We start from the raw sequence: 17,043 nt of genomic DNA on the forward strand, positions 1-17,043 counted from the left end.
TACAAGATAACACAGGGGAGGCCGAATCTCAATGAATTAAATATAAACTACACATGCAACCACACATAGGAACTAGATTTTCAAAAGGTAGCAATAACTAAAACTGAGAATATAAATGTGAAGAATTCACCACAGCTAGGAAAGCTGCAACCACCAAATAGAGTACACCTAAGCACTTTCAGATATCCTGCTGGATAGTAAGCTGGCTAAAGAAGGAGATAGAAAGAAACCAGTGGCACCAAGACAAGAAAGCTCCTCACCATGCATGGAGGGTTTCATCCCAAGTCCAACACCCTGAGCCTGTACGCTAAGTGTAATGAAGGATGCTGAAGACTAGTGAGTGTCAGAACCACTATCCAGGATGAAACAACAAATATTCATCAGTACATCAGGAAGATGACCACAACTGATCATGTGTTTAGTAAATACCTCAGACAGCTGAAACCTGAGGAATAAGAAGAGGAACAGGAGGAACCATCACAGAGGACAGGCCCCTGCACAGCATGTACTACTAGCAGATAGAAGAAGTGGCTGACATTGAGATGCCATGCACTCATGGAGTGCAGTCAGCTTCTTGGGAATCATGTTAGGGCCTGGTGCTGTCCGACTGTTCATTCTACATACTCTTTCTTGGATGTCTGCCACTATGATGGTTACTGGATCCTGCTCAAGGAGGTTGCTGAGCAGGAAAAGTATGCAACTTCCATCTGAACTGCCTTGATCTTGGCCTCTAGTGTCCTTCTCCATGGAAGGTGCTGCTCCTTGTTGCTGTTAATCTTGTTGCCAAGCATCTCTGTAATCACTGCTGCCATGGTATATATCAGCTGATTAGTTTCGGTGATGGTGGCGGTAGGGATTGTCCGTAATGCTGCATTCACATCTTCTAGTAGGAGTAGTCGAACCCCTGACTTATATATACTCATACACATAGCCTCTATGATGTGGGTCATGAGCTGGTCAAAAAGTCCACTGTCCATTTTCCAAGACATTTCCATACCTCAAGAGGTTTGACATCTGAACCAGCCGTCTTTCCATTCTCTTTCTACTACCCTCACTTCTTTCTTACTAACCCAGTGCACTTCCTGATTCACTAACTGTCCTCCATCTGTCCTCCTCTCTCTCATTTTTGACATTCATTAGCTCCTCAAAGTCTTCCTTACATCTTCTCAACACGTTCTTCATTTGTTAGCACATTTTTATCTCTACTCTTAATCATCCAAACCTGCTGCACATCCTTTCCAGCTCGATCTCGCTGCATAGCCAATTGATGTAAGTCCCTCAATTAGCATTTAGCTCTACATACATCTCAATATAAGCATTTTCCTTTTCCTCTGCCACCTCTCTCTTTGCTGTATGGATAGCCTCAGAGTAATCCTATCTATGTTTTTTGCCAACCTCTTCCTTTAAATACTTTCCTCTACTTCCTCTTTACACCACACTATCTCCCCCTGGGGATACTCCATTTATGTTCCTATCTACACTATGGTAAAAACAGTTTGAATCCACCTCGAGTCCTCCTGCCCTTGCATCCCTTCCACCTTGTCTCCTGCAGGCACAATATACAGTGGCTTGCAAAAGTATTCGGCCCCCTTGAACTTTTCCACATTTTGTCACATTACAGCCACAAACATGAATCGATTTTATTGGAATTCCACGTGAAAGACCAATACAAAGTGATGTACGCGTGAGAAGTGGAACGAAAATCATACATGATTCCAAACATTTTTTACAAATAAATAACTGTAAAGTGGGGTGTGTGTAATTATTCAGCCCCCTGAGTCAATACTTTGTAGAACCACCTTTTGCTGCAATTACAGCTGCCAGTCTTTTAGGGTATGTCTCTACCAGCTTTGCACATCCAGAGACTGAAATCCTTGCCCATTGTTCTTTGCAAAACAGCTCCAGCTCAGTCAGATTAGATGGACAGCGTTTGTGAACAGCAGTTTTCAGATCTTGCCACAGATTCTCGATTGGATTTAGATCTGGACTTTCACTGGGCCATTCTAACACATGGATATGTTTTGTTTTAAATCATTCCATTGTTGCCCTGGCTTTATGTTTAGGGTCGTTGTCCTGCTGGAAGGTGAACCTCCGCCCCAGTCTCAAGTCTTTTGCAGACTCCAAGAGGTTTTCTTCCAGGATTGCCCTGTATTTGGCTCCATCCATCTTCCCATCAATGCTGACCAGCTTCCCTGTCCCTGCTGAAGAGAAGCACCCCCAGAGCATGATGCTGCCACCACCATATTTGACAGTGGGGATGGTGTGTTCAGAGTGATGTGCAGTGTTAGTTTTCCGCCACACATAGCGTTTTGCATTTTGGCCAAAAAGTTCCATTTTGGTCTCATCTGACCAGAGCACCTTCTTCCACATGTTTGCTGTGTCCCCCACATGGCTTGTTGCAAACTGCAAACGGGACTTCTTATGGTTTTCTGTTAACAATGGCTTTCTTCTTGCCACTCTTCCATAAAGGCCAACTTTGTGCAGTGCACGACTAATAGTTGTCCTATGGACAGATTCCCCCACCTGAGCTGTAGATCTCTGCAGCTCGTCCAGAGTCACCATGGGCCTCTTGGCTGCATTTCTGATCAGCGCTCTCCTTGTTCGGCCTGTGAGTTTAGGTGGACGGCCTTGTCTTGGTAGGTTTACAGTTGTGCCATACTCCTTCCATTTCTGAATGATCGCTTGAACAGTGCTCCGTGGGATGTTCAAGGCGTGGGAAATCTTTTTGTAGCCTAAGCCTGCTTTAAATTTCTCAATAACTTTATCCCTGACCTGTCTGGTGTGTTCTTTGGACTTCATGGCGTTGTTGCTCCCAATATTCTCTTAGACAACCTCTGAGGCCGTCACAGAGCAGCTGTATTTGTACTGACATAAGATTACACACAGGTGCACTCTATTTAGTCATTAGCACTCATCAGGCAATGTCTATGGGCAACTGACTGCACTCAGACCAAAGGGGCTGAATAATTACGCACACTCCACTTTTCAGTTATTTATTTGTAAAAAATGTTTGGAATCATGTATGATTTTCGTTCCACTTCTCACGTGTACACCACTTTGTGTTGGTCTTTCATGTGGAATTCCAATAAAATTGATTCATGTTTGTGGCTGTAATGTGACAAAAAGGTGGAAAAGTTCAAGGGGACAGAATACTTTTGCAAGCCACTGTATATACCTTCCTTCTCTCCATTATATCAGCCAACTCTCCCTCTTTACCAGTCATAGTCAATACATTTAAAGTGCCTACGCTCACCTCCTCACTCATGCCTTCCTTCTGTCTGTCTACACCAGCTCCCTGGTAGCCAACAGAACCAGAAGTGGTTGTTGTTAACCCAGACCGACCAATCTAGTATGTAAACCTCATTCTTGATGATCCACATGTTTGATTTTATGCCTGAGGTTTGAAAACAGCACAAGGAATACAATGGCTTGTGGGCCCCATGGCTGGGTTGAAGTCTCTTTCTGTCATGACTGTATATGTTTGTAAGTGTTCCGGTGTGATTCTACTGTAATTTACTCCCCTCTTATCATCAGCTGTTTGTAACAGCAATGAACGTAAAAGCAGATGTTTCGATTTAATCTTGTGAGGTTTATGCATACTTCTTTTTCACAGTGGCCCAGCTTCTTTACATTCAGTCGTAATTATTATATTTTTATCCATTTAGTAAGTGATTGCATCTCAAAAGATATTTAAGCTTGTGCATTATGTGAACATTAACAATCAATCACTATCTTTTAATCATCATTACCACCTTCTAGTTGAATTTCACGTAAACCATGTCCATAGTTTGCAGTGAAGATAATTAGAGGTTTTAAACAAAATCTTACAACAATAATCTATTGTTATACTGTTGTAGTTTTTCTATTTCATGGTGTGATTAAAAATGAATATTGAGTATAAAAAAAAAAGCAAAAAAAATTATTCACTGTTTCAGTGTGCTGTCAGATAATATAAAACATGTATTAGAAGCTTCACTTGTGCGTCTGATGGTAATTGATGCTGCAAAAGCTAAACTATTTTAAAGTCCATCAGCAAAGAAGCAAAGAGAAGTGATATATTTTTATGCTCAACTTCTAGTTGAGAGAACAGAAGATTTTCTATATTTTAAAAACATTAACAATCTGTGTTATTGTCAGCAATCAGGTTCATGTGTGCTGACTTGATAAAATTTTAGAACTTCATAAATCTGGTAATTCTTTCACCAAGTGAGATGAGAAGATAAACATACAATTTAGCCTAGCTAAACAATCACATTACCATTTCTAACCACTGATCTGCACAATGCTTTTGAAAGACTGCCTTAAACCCCATCCAAACGAGCACTACCAAAAACAGAGCACTGATAGTAGATGGTGGAAATTAACTTGTCATTGGCCATCAGGCTAATTGGCTGGGCGATGTGACAGCTCACGAAGCAAGGTTGTGAGGCTCCAAGAAGACTTTATTCTCTGGTTTGCATGGTCTCTATGATGCTCTCCCTCTCTCTTTCCTGTCTGTCTGCCTGTCTGTCTCTCTCTCTCTCTCACACACACACACGCACACAGACGCACACACACACACAGCTATACTCGCAGCCACACAAACTCACACCTACCTCATCCCTGTGACAGCTAAATTGGGATTAACGAGCTTTAAGGGAAAAGCTGTAACAGCAGATCCCTTTCCCTTTGTTTTTCTTCCATTGACACCCCCATGCATGCCTGGCAGGCTGACTGTCTAACTGCCTGGTGCTTGGTCTTGCATCAAATGGAAAGGTTTCCTTTTTTAACATGGTATAGACCGTGTTGGTACACACAGCCCAAGGACTTTGGTTTTTTTCTGACGCAACATTGGTGAGCAAACTATGCTTTGGGATCAAGCTCAATTTGGAATGAACAGAGAAATTTTTGTACAAAACATAAACATTTGAGTTTAAAACACAGCATATTAAAAAACACCCACTCAAATACAAATATTAATAGGACAGGACTAAAAGGAACAAAAGTTAATGGGCCCTAATGTAACAGACCATAACAGATGGTGAGGCTTTGAGTTGGCAAAGTTAGACTAAGCTGAACTCAGCATGATATACTAGTGCCAGTTTCACACCATGCCATATTTTATGGTGAACCGAAGCTTCACAGCATGCACAAATATTGTGGGAAATATTGGTCTTTGGTATTTAAGACTGTGCCACAGAGATACATTTTTGTCAATAAAAACATCCGACTGTCTTTTGACAAGGCTGTATGTTGATTTATTTAATGGCCTACTGTGGGAGGGAAGGTAGCGATCTGTATAGAACTTTCTCATAATTATCAGTTTTTTTTCTGTCTCTTGCTATCTATGTCCAAGAACAGGTATCCTGCGTCTTTTTCTTGTTCTAGTTGTCCCATGTGCACATGAACTGAATAGATTTAGGACCTTATCTTGACTTTTCTTCTCAGTTTGTGCTTCTCAGTTTTAATAGAAATGAATTCCTCCTATTGTGTAATACAGAATGAGTGATAGCAACATATTCTACTACCTTTTATCTGCTACTGCTAGTCTAAAATCATGCTTATTAGCCAAGTATTTACTCATTTGTTATCTGATCATGATTACAGCTTGAGAAGTATGCCATACATCATATACTACAAATAGAGTTATTATGTTTTCTTTTTCTGGTACATGAGCAGGTGACACATCAGAAAAGCCTAGGTACAAGGCTGTCATTGCCTCTTATATAACTGTAGAATAATTTCCTGACACACTGCAACATAAAATGAAAAGGATTTGCAGCTTTAGGTTGAATGGTTTTATTACCTTCATGGCTGTCACAGCAGTCTCCTTATGGACTACAAGGCTATAACGATGCTCTGGTTATTTGGCACACAATCCTGGCTCCTCCATTTGTAAAGATGAGGGGGATTTCTTAGGTACCCCAGGGAGGACTAGAAGACATTAAGATGCTATTCGCAGTCTCACCAGGACACGTGTACCCTTATCCCCAACATCAACTGTGTGTCTGCAAGGGTTCAACTGCCAAGTATGCCAGAGAGGCTTCTTCTGCTGGTTTGTGTGTCATCACTATTCTCCTGTAAGTGAATGTGTGCAACCAAAAATGTGCATACAGGCACATGACTTTTAATTTTTTGTGCAAATGTTTTCTGTTATTAATGGTTTGTCAGCTGTAAATGAGCCAGAGCTGATTATGGGAGTACAATTATCCTCTGTAGTCCCTGGCCATATGTTAAAATATATCTTGACAATTACTTTGAAGGAAACAAAAATGCACACAATGCTTAAAAAAACAACAGTGCTCTAGACAAAAGGGTATGTCTGTGATATCAACACTTCAAACAGTCTTTGTCAGAGACAATAAGGATATATTAAAAAAGAACATTTTATTTTTATTAGTCCAACTACAAGTGTCAGTGCATTATGCAATAAACAGTACTGACATGCATCTTCATTTCAGATACATTGTGGTGCCATACAAAGCTAAAAATCTGAAAATATTGTAAGAGCCCAAACATTTTTAAACCTAACTCTAGTACCTACAGACACATGTACTTATGCCATGCTTGAAAAGGTATAATTCTTCATTGTCATTGTAACAGTCAGAAAATAGTAATTACATTAAGATAAGAATACTTGCCCTTACTGACCAGTAAATGAACCAGTGTAGCTTTTCCCCCATGTCACAGTACTTTTCATTAGCAAGAGTTAAAATTAACTTTCAATTTGTTTTTCTTACAGAACTGTAAACTTGCGTCTAAACATAGTCCAGAGTTGTTTCACAAAAAGAAATCCAAAGTTTACACCTAATTAGAGTTACTATGTAATGTTATATAGTTGAAAGAAAAAGAGAGACACATTAATTGAAGTATAATGAATTGTTGCATGCGAAATAAACTGTGAATTAAGAAAAATATTATGACATGATGGAAGTTCAGAGCATTTCTCTTTCTTTCTTTTTTTGACCGAGGTGAGTAATCAGTGTTAAAAAGAAGGTTATGTCTGGTTTCTGTACAGTATGTGCAGCATCTGTGTTTAGTGTATCCTTCCAGTCATTGCCAGATAGCTAAATTACAATTTCTCCCATCTGTTAGCCAGGCCCAGGGTAAAAAAATAAAGCTGAGCATACAGGGAGCAAAGATGAAGCAGAAAAAAATGGGGAAAATACATATAATTAGGGAGAGGGAAAGAGACATCCAGCTGAAAAAAAATAATGAAATAAAAACTTTAATTACGCACCCCATGACAAAACTGCGTACTTAAAAGTTTATAAAAAGGTACCGTTTCAGTTTCAGACCCAACCCATCTCTGAAGAAGGGACACATAAACATTCATAAGGTCAGAATTCATTAGTTAGAAAAAAAAGCTTATAAAAACAAAACTGCCTCTTACCTTGCTCTCCCCTCACTTATTTGTTCTATCTTCCTTTAAAGCTCAGCAGAAATAATGAGCTGATAACAAAGTGTCTGTTTGACACCTGCTGAAACTCTAACGATTTTTTTGTTCGTTTCACCGATTTCTTTAAAGGTTTTCAAGAGGGAAAAAAACCTTGCCACATTTATTTATTTATTTTTAACATGCAACGTGAAGTAATGGATTTGAAGTCTTTATTCAGCTATTTAGTGATAAATTAGTGTAGTTATTATTTTGCACTTGTTTCATATATCCAGGGTGTATTGAGCACTTACACACACGTACACAGCAGAGAGCTAGCATGAATACCAACACTTTTGATTATTTGTGGTCCATGATTCTCAACCTAGTGAAATGGAAAAACTACAGGCCAGGCAACATGAACACACACACACACACATAAATATCAGAGGATTGACTGGCTTGTAATTTAAATAATAGTAATAATTTTAAAATAAAGTTGCCATTGGACCAACTCCATTGACAAACAAGGCCAAGCAATTCATATCAATGAAATAGCCTTTAAACACGAAACACGATTTGAATAATTCAGTCAGGTTTTGTTGTTCTCGACAAAAACAAGACCATCTTCAAAGCATGGCAACTGCAAAAAGTACCAGTTATTTGAATGCATGAAATGGCCTTAGAAAACTGCAAAAAGGTTTCAAAGCATAGTTTTATAGTCCCAGAGTGTCCTCATAATAATACTAAATCAGTCTCACTCCTGCCTTTGTGCACTTATCAGGAGAGGGGAGACTGTGTTGCAGCTGAATGACATTTCCCTAAGCAACATTCACTTTCTCCCTGATTTGTCTGAATAATGTGCTGCTGCATGGTGCCGCCTGTTCTGTTTTGTATGTCCCTGCACTATCAGTGTCCTCTTTTAGTACTGTGACATTTTTAGTTTCTTCAATACATAAAAAAAATGGCTGTGTGGCATGAGAAATGGAAGAAGTTTCAACTGCATGGATGTCACTGTGAGTGCATGAGAGCTGGCAGCCTCGTGTATAACCTCGTTACACAGACTGATTTAGTCCCTTCAGGAAAGTCCCCATCGCACCAGCCGAATCCTATACAATCAGTGAGCTAATGTTCATGCGAGTTGATTTTTGGCTGCAGTGAATAGACCAGCCAGGGTCTTTAAGCATAACATTCCCTACATTATGTTTCAAATCAGTGATCACAGGTAAGCTACGACATATTTGTCACCTCTGAAAACAGACACATTCAATTGTAGATCATGGACTCACAGAATGTTAAAGCCATTTTTTTCCCCTTTGTTTTTACTTTATCACCTTGACCTGATTGGAAAAAAAAAAATATGGATGAATTATTTCATTAGTTGCTGAAAAGAGTAATATGATTATATGATCATTTTGAAAGGAAACGTCAATATATTCACCTAATAATATGGAATATATTTGTATTTATATACGTATTTGTTTGCTTAAATGACTGCATATATGAATACACTAACACACACACACACACACATGTGAACACAGTCATTGAGAACCACAAAACTGCTTGTAGTATAACACTTTTAAAAAAATAAGCTCCCTTCTATCTATAACATTTCTACTGTGTGCCTGTCTTTCATGAATTTACATTTAAATGTACAAATAAGAACTATCATGAAACCTTCTTTCTATGGTAAAGCACTGTTGTTGCTTTATATTTGCCTACCGAACTTTTCCATTTTGAGCCACAGTATTGTTTAGAGCTACAGTTCCCTATGCTGTAATTCCTTAACTAAAGTATGCCCATACAGTTATTATAAGAGAAGTCTCGGTGATTACTCATATCACTGTGAAGGTAATCTCTCTTTTGGCAGCTTTCTGTATCATGCTGTGGGCCATATGCCCAAGCAATGGTTGTGCCCAAGCCCTTCTGTCTAGGTGATAGACTCAGCCCAATTAATACTAACAAGATTCAGACCATGGAAAAGCTCAGTGGTAAGTCATCAGTTGACTGTAGCCTTCTGTTTTTCTATTTGGAAGTTGTGCTCATCTTTCTTGTTCATAAGCTTGGCTCTATTCTGCCTTTACATCCTTTGTCTTGCTTTTATTGTCCCCCTTCAGTCAACAGTGCTTGGTTCATTCCTTCATCTTGCCTGTATGGTTGTTCTTCCCATAACAAGTCTTCTTATATCCCCATCCCTCTTCTGTTGTCATTCCTTCTGACCACACCCCCTGCACCCCACTTTATTTCCTTGATTGCACTTTTACAAGCTTATAAGCCACACAACTCAATAAACATTGTTTCTTCCTGTCCGTTTTTAGGCTTGCTCTATTTTACTCACCCTGTTTTACTAAGCAACATTGTTTTCTAATTCTTTTCCTTCCTCTCTTTTTCATGTATTCCTACCTTAATGCTTGATCTTTCTTTACACAGATTGGATTACAAAGGTAGGTTTAAGGTATGAATGGTGAAAACAGGACATCCTACCACGGTTTAGAGAAACACACCTAATATTCTCTAGCACCCTTTTGTTAATCAATATTGTCTACACAAGCCATGATGGCAAATTCTTGGTACATACAATTACAATGGAGGAATACATTTGAATACATTTGGTTCCTATTCAGGTGTATTCATTTGTTAATTAATGGGTGCCCTTTGGGTTGATTGCAGATTTACATTTAATTTCCCCTTTTACCCTGGCAGTCACAGTAGACTATGCCATTCATTTTTCTTTTTCTCTAGCTATTCCATATGTATCAACAATAATCACTACAGTGGCACCATCTTTTGTCATAGCAGCAGCCAAAGCCTTTGCTTAAAGCTATGCTTCTTTTTTTAACCTAGCCCCATGGTGCTTAACATCAAATCAGATCACAAAAGCTATTTCTTTTATTTTAAGGGCCCTTAAATCAGAGTTCATAACAGATTCATAACAGAGTTATTCAGGCAGTTGAAAAATAATTTGCTTCCTTTCCTCAAATGGTACACAAATAAGCAAAAAATTATAGTGAAGAGTAAATTATTGTATACATGGTTAGTCATATTATGTATGATTAAAGGAATATATATATGTATATACATATAAAATAATTTGTATTTTAAAGAGGATTAGTATTTTCACAATGCTAGAGACTGTCTATAAACTGTGAAACGTTTTTTTTAATAGCTGCTAATAATTTAAATGTTTAGATTTTTTTCCCCCTAAACTACTTCCCCAGCTACCAAGTGGTTTGCATAGGGGCTATTTTCGCTTGGCTTCAGTATTGTACATCACTTAGCTGGGCGCCTTTTTTTTTAGATCTAGCCTTCAGCAGTGCTCTCATCATTCACTGAGACTAATGAGATGTCTTTGCTGATGTAATTTACCTCATTTTGTGCCAGTTCATATGAAAAATTTAACCATCACCATGAGAAATAGTTATGTTTTAGCCCTTAATGATGTGCATATCTTTGCCAGTCACACGCTGTTAATTCTGCCAGTCTGTTTGAACCTTGGCTTTCATTTACATCTGTTTGTGACACGTGAACATAGAGAAAATATAGAGATGTGTGCTCTCCCAGGAGTTCAATACAATGATGAAGTCAGGGGGCAATATTTGTTAAAGTGGCAAATTCTGCTCTGGTGTAACCATCTGGGTCATGTATAGGCAGTATTTTCAGAGACAATAAATGAAAATGGCATTATGCTCTGCTTGTTAACATTAAAATTAGTTAAGGAAAAAAAATACAAATCTTTTTCCCATTTTACAAACCTCCATTGTTTCATTTGTTCCTTTTCCCCAATTACAAACTGGATGTTCAAGTAGGTAAGTTAAATATACTGCACAAAAATATGGTGTAGGGAAGTGCCTCAGTGCCTGGTAACCATACATAAAATTTCACTGACATTACAACAAAACAACAAACAAGATTTCATGACTAAATTAAAACCACAAGAAAGAGAAAAAACACATTAACTATGACCTCAAAAACCCAGCATCAAATAGCTGAGATGGCAATTTATTCTACAATGGCTTAAATCATTTCTGAATCTCACTACAGTATGCATGGAATGACAGTTTGGTCGGCAAAGGAAAAATCTGTAATTGCATCAGTAAAAGGTTTCACAGCAATCCGACAGACAAAATGTTCCAAGAAATGCACTAGCAATGAATAATACAATAACAAAATATTGTCCTAGGCAAGTGCTGAATTTGCAGGACCAGGACATTTCCCTCTACAGTACCAGTGCCAGCTGCAAAGGGTTAAAAAGCCACCGTGTACTGCATAATGATGAAGAGTTTGATGAACAAACTTGTAGCTTCAAAGGCAAACTGCCTCAGGGGCATGCTCCTTGATGTTTGAGTTTTGTTCTCTTTCTATCAGTCAGTTTAGAAGGCAAATATACTTTTGTAGATATACATTTGCTTTTAAGTCATCCATAAATGGAAATAAGCCTATTTTATCCTCATATGTATTTTTCAAGTAGATGCATTCATATGATCCTCCAGAAGTACAAGTTTGATAGACTATAGTTCCACAAGGGTAATGAATAAACAAATGAATACATTATTAAGATTTAAATAGGCAACTACAGTAATAGAAATCTGATCTCTGTATTTGACAGTTTAAAAAGCTTGATGAATGAAACAGTATCCAGATTATTAGTTATATATGAATTTCTGAACACTAGTATATTCATCAAACAAGCTTAGACATAGTATATTTACATAAAACTTCTAACAAAGTCTGTAAAGTCTAAATGTGTAGCAAGACAACAGAAAAAAACAAAAACAAAAAAAAACATTAGACAAATGTTGTATAAAAATACCTTACCAGACATGATATTAGTATCATGGTCAGCTCAGATGTCTTCTAATAACCAACATGCTCAAGTTAAAGTTTGTTTTAGAATGTCTGTGAAGGTTCTCAGTCATCCAGGTCATCGTAGTCAAAGGAGCTTGCAAAGAAAAGCGTCTGGACTTCTTTAAGTTGCTTGAAGACGTTTCACCTCTCATCCGAGAAGCTTCTTCAGTTCTAAGGTCAAATGGTGGAGAGTCCCAGATATAAACCTAGTGGGAGTATCCCCCCACAGAGGGACAAAAGGACCCCCTGACATCCTCTAATCGCCTGAGCCAAGGTGTGAAACTGGGTGTGGGTCCCAATCAGCCAGAGTTTCGGGTGAGTTCATTGTGATCTTGCGTCTTAAGGATAAAGGACACTCTTTCGAGGATGCCAATGTTCACATTTTGGACAGAGAGGACAGATGGTTTGAAAGTTTGTCACACACACACACGCAGCAGGCCTTTTCCACACCTAGACCAGACTCACACGCTGCCCACCACGCCAAGCACGACATCCCAGTGTATTTCAGACCCAGCAACACGCTCAGACAAAAACTGGTTCACCCGAAAGACAAAACGCCAAAACACAGACTTAACAATGTGGTGTATGCTGTACAGTGCAGCGAGGAATGCCCAGACCTCTACATTGGAGAGACCAAACAGCCACTTCACAAGCGCATGGCACAACACAGAAGAGCCACCTCCACAGGACAAGACTCAGCTGTCCATCTGCATCTTAAGGACAAAGGACACTCTTTGGAGGATGCCAATGTTCACATTTTGGACAGAGAGGACAGATGGTTTGAAAGAGGAGTGAAAGAAGCCATCTATGTCCACTGTGAGTGACCATCTTTGAACAGAGGCGGTGGTTACGACACCAACTCTCTGCCATCTATAATCCAGTTTTGAGTTCCCTCCCCAGACGCCTTAACGCCCACTCACATCCTGGGCCATCTGACCTCAGGAAGTCGCATGATAAGGTGGGGCCAGGTTTCACAATGAACTCACCCGAAACTCTGGCTGATTGGGACCCACACCCAGTTTCACACCTTGGCTCAGGCGATTAGAGGATCATCAGGGGGTCCTTTTGTCCCTATGTGGGGGGTTACTCCCACTAGGTTTATATCTGGGACTCTCCACCATTTGACCTTAGAAGTGAAGAAGCTTCTCCGATGAGAGGTGAAACGTCTTCAAGTAACTTAAAGAAGTCCAGGCGCTTTTCTTTGCAAGCTCCTTTGTTTTAGAATATTTTGGCATGAAACATGTATTATTCCAGTACCACATAATGTGAAAAATGCTCAGGATCAACAGTTTTGCTATTTTCCAGATGTGAAAATTAAAGTTTTCTCATTAATTTGATTTTAAAAAAAAAAGTTTGGCATTTTGTTTCCCGCAGCACTTATTTGGTTTTGAACATTTGTGTAAAGCAATATTGCTCAATAGGACTCAATAGGGTGAGTGATATTAAGGTATTTAAATGCTTTCTGATTGTTGGTGTGTTTGCTTGAGGGAATTCAGTGATTGTTGTTTCAGAAAAAGCAAACAACACAGAGATAAATGACCTACATGGTAAATGAAAGCCAGAATAGTTCCTGGACAGGATTTTCCCATGTCCAGCAAAATGACTACAAAATCCACAAAATTGCAACTGTGGTTTATTAACTGTTTAGACAACACTAGTTGCCACTTATTAGTGAGATTCGTGTGGATGTTAAGGGTACATAGGCATAACTACAGATATGTAAACCTAGAAGTAGGAATATATATTACCAAATCATGTTTTCACATAAAAAAAAGCAATCTCCTTAAAATTAATACCACTGACAGATGAAGTTAATAAAATTGATCATCTTGTTACACTAGAAATCCTTGACAGTGTCGTGGTTTTCGGTAGGGAAAGAGACGACACCTTGTAGAGCAAACAACTTCGACCTTTATTTGTCACTTCCGGTACCCAACACCTTTTCACCATAAAACCGGATATACTTAAACAGATAACACCACATCCTCCTTTCTCAGAAAACAACAACTTATTGAAACATTTACTGCGTAAGGGAAACTGTACTTTCGTTACTTCTTAGAACCTATTGCAGAAACATAGCTACTCTATTTTTAACTCGAGAAGCTTTGCTTTATTTAATCTCACAAGTTCAATCTTTGTGGTTTTACGACAACTCTGCCAGCTCTAGTTCTGACAAGACCTGGGACTTCTGTCTTGGGAGTCAGAGTTGTAGACGTCGATAGGTTGGGAGCTGGCAGGGTATTTTCTCTGGGACTGACGGGGGTAGATGGGGTCTGTAACTTTGGTGTGGACTCTGGCAATGGCTGGAGGTGACGTCTATTTCTCCTGATGGCTCCTGAAGGAGTCTCAACCATATAAGAGCGGGGTGTGGAGTGAGAGGAGATGACAGTCCCTTCACGCCTAGTGTCTGTAATCCACACTGGTTGCCCCGGTGCGAGTGGAGGAAGTTCAGTCGCCCGATGTCTCCTGTTGTACGCATCACTGTCCCTCGCCCTTCTTTCTCTCGCTTTTGCCAACACTGTATTCTTATTGGGCAGGCTGGGATTGAGTAGGGAAGGAAGCTGGGGAACTGGCGTGCGCAGTCTCCGTCCCATCAGTAGTTGCGCCGGGCTATATCCGTTAGCCAATGGTGTTGCTCTGTAAGCTAGAAGTGCAAGATATGGGTCTTTTGCCTTCTTTAGCAGGTTTTTCATAGTTTGGACATGACGCTCAGCCTCGCCATTGCTCTGTGCAAATCTAGGACTGCTTGTTACATGTCTGAACCCATAGGTTGCTGCAAAGTCTTTGAACTGTTGTCCTGAAAACTGAGGTCCGTTGTCAGTGTAGAAAAGCTCTGGAATTCCATGTCTGGAAAAGACAGATTTTAGGTGTACTATAACATCTTCCGATCTGGTGGGGGTAAGTTTGGCTATTTCCACGAATTTCGAGTAGTAGTCCACCAAAAGCACATAGTTGCTGTCATTGAGTGTAAAAAGGTCTGCACCAACTTTTTGCCATGGCCTCTCCGGGAGTTGGCTTGGCATTAAAGGTTGTACTGGGTTAGTACGCTCTTTGATGCAAATGGTGCAGTTTTTCACAAGTTCATTTATTTGCCCACTCAGACCAGGCCACCACACTGCCTCTCTGGCTCTCTCTCTGCATCTAGACATTCCCTGGTGCCCCTCATGTAGGGCACTTAGGACAGAGTGGCGCATAGCAGTGGGGATTACTAGTCTGGTGCCTTTCAGTAGCAGATTGTCATGTACAGTTAAGGTCTCTCTGTGTGGCCAATATGCTTTAATTGGGCCTATGAGATGGCTATATTCTGGCCAGCAGCTCTGACAAAAAGTCATGACCTCTGAACATATGCTGTCGGTTTTTAACTGTTCTTTTACCTGTGTGATGTATGTCGAGGTAGCAGGCATGCATTTGACAATTTCATCCACATAAATATTTGTGTCTTCAAGAAATTCGGCTGTAGCTTTTGAAGACAAGATGTGTCCAAGAAACTTCACTTCCTGTTTGCTCAGCTCACATTTCTGCATGTTTAGTGTGACGCCGGCCTCTTGAAGTTTACTGAGCACTGTGTGCAGTCTGGCATTGTGCTCCTGCTGATCCTGTCCCCAAATGAGAATATCATCCATGTGACAGACCACGCCTGGCAGCCCATTAAGGATTACTGACATTCTACGCTGAAAATGTTCTGGGGCAGACGCTATTCCAAAAGGAAGTCTGTTGAAGTAGAAGCGCCCAAAGGGTGTAATGAATGTCGTGTAGTGTGCTGACTCTGGTGACAATGGAACCTGCCAGAAGCCTCTGTTTGCGTCCAACTTGCTGAAGACTTTAGCTCCCGCCAGAGAACCTAGAGTCTGTTCAACCGAAGGCAGGATGTACTTTTCTCTGCACACTGCTTCGTTGAGGTGGGTGAGGTCAACACAAATACGTACTGAGTCGTTTTTTGCTGGCACCGGGACCATTCCTGCGCACCACTCCGTTGGTTCTTCTACTCTGCTGATTACTCCCATGGACTCCATTCTTTCCAGTTCCTGTTTCACTTTTCCTAACAGTGGAATGGGGACCCGTCTCGGTGTGGCCAGGGAAAAAGGCACAGCCTCAGGCTTCAACTTAATTGAATAAGGTTGTTGCATTAAGCCTAAACCCTGACACAGTTTCGGGTAGTTTTCGTGCAGCACATTCATGTCAATACTGTCGGCTCTACACACTAGGTTCAGCTTGACACTCGCCGGCCTGCTTAACAGTGCTACGTGCAAATCTTTGATAATGTACACATTTTCCTGTATTCCCTGTTCACCTTTGCAAAGTGTTTCTCTGCTCATACCCAACACGTCAAGTGGGGAACCACTCGGACCAAACAACGGTCTATCTGGTTTGCATAACCCTGTCTCGTTCTGGTTTATGCTGTAAAACGTCTGGGCAGGGATAACAGATACGTCAGCTCCTGTGTCTATCTTAAATCTGACCTTGTGGTTTCTGATAGTGAGATCTGCATACCAAGGATCTGAGCCTACGTCTACAGAACCAAGAAACACGGGTGTAACATCGCTTTCTTCGGCTTCTATCACATGCACAGATTTAACAGATTTACACACTTTACTGAAATGACCTCTTTTACCACATGAGTGACAAAATACATCTTTCGCTCGGCATTGATCTTTACCATGTGCAGGGGTTTTCCCACACCTGTAGCATGATCTCCCATTAGATGTTTTGTCCTTTGATGTGTATTTGCGATCTCCACGGGGTTTGAACGTTGAATGCCTTTGTTCCTTGTGCTTAGCTGACACAGCGTCTATTTCCATTTTATTTTCCCCTCTGATGTCCGACTGCTGCTTCTTGATGGC

This window comes from Maylandia zebra, linkage group LG7 (assembly GCF_041146795.1).
Source record: "Maylandia zebra isolate NMK-2024a linkage group LG7, Mzebra_GT3a, whole genome shotgun sequence".
Taxonomy (NCBI): Eukaryota; Metazoa; Chordata; class Actinopteri; order Cichliformes; family Cichlidae; genus Maylandia; species Maylandia zebra.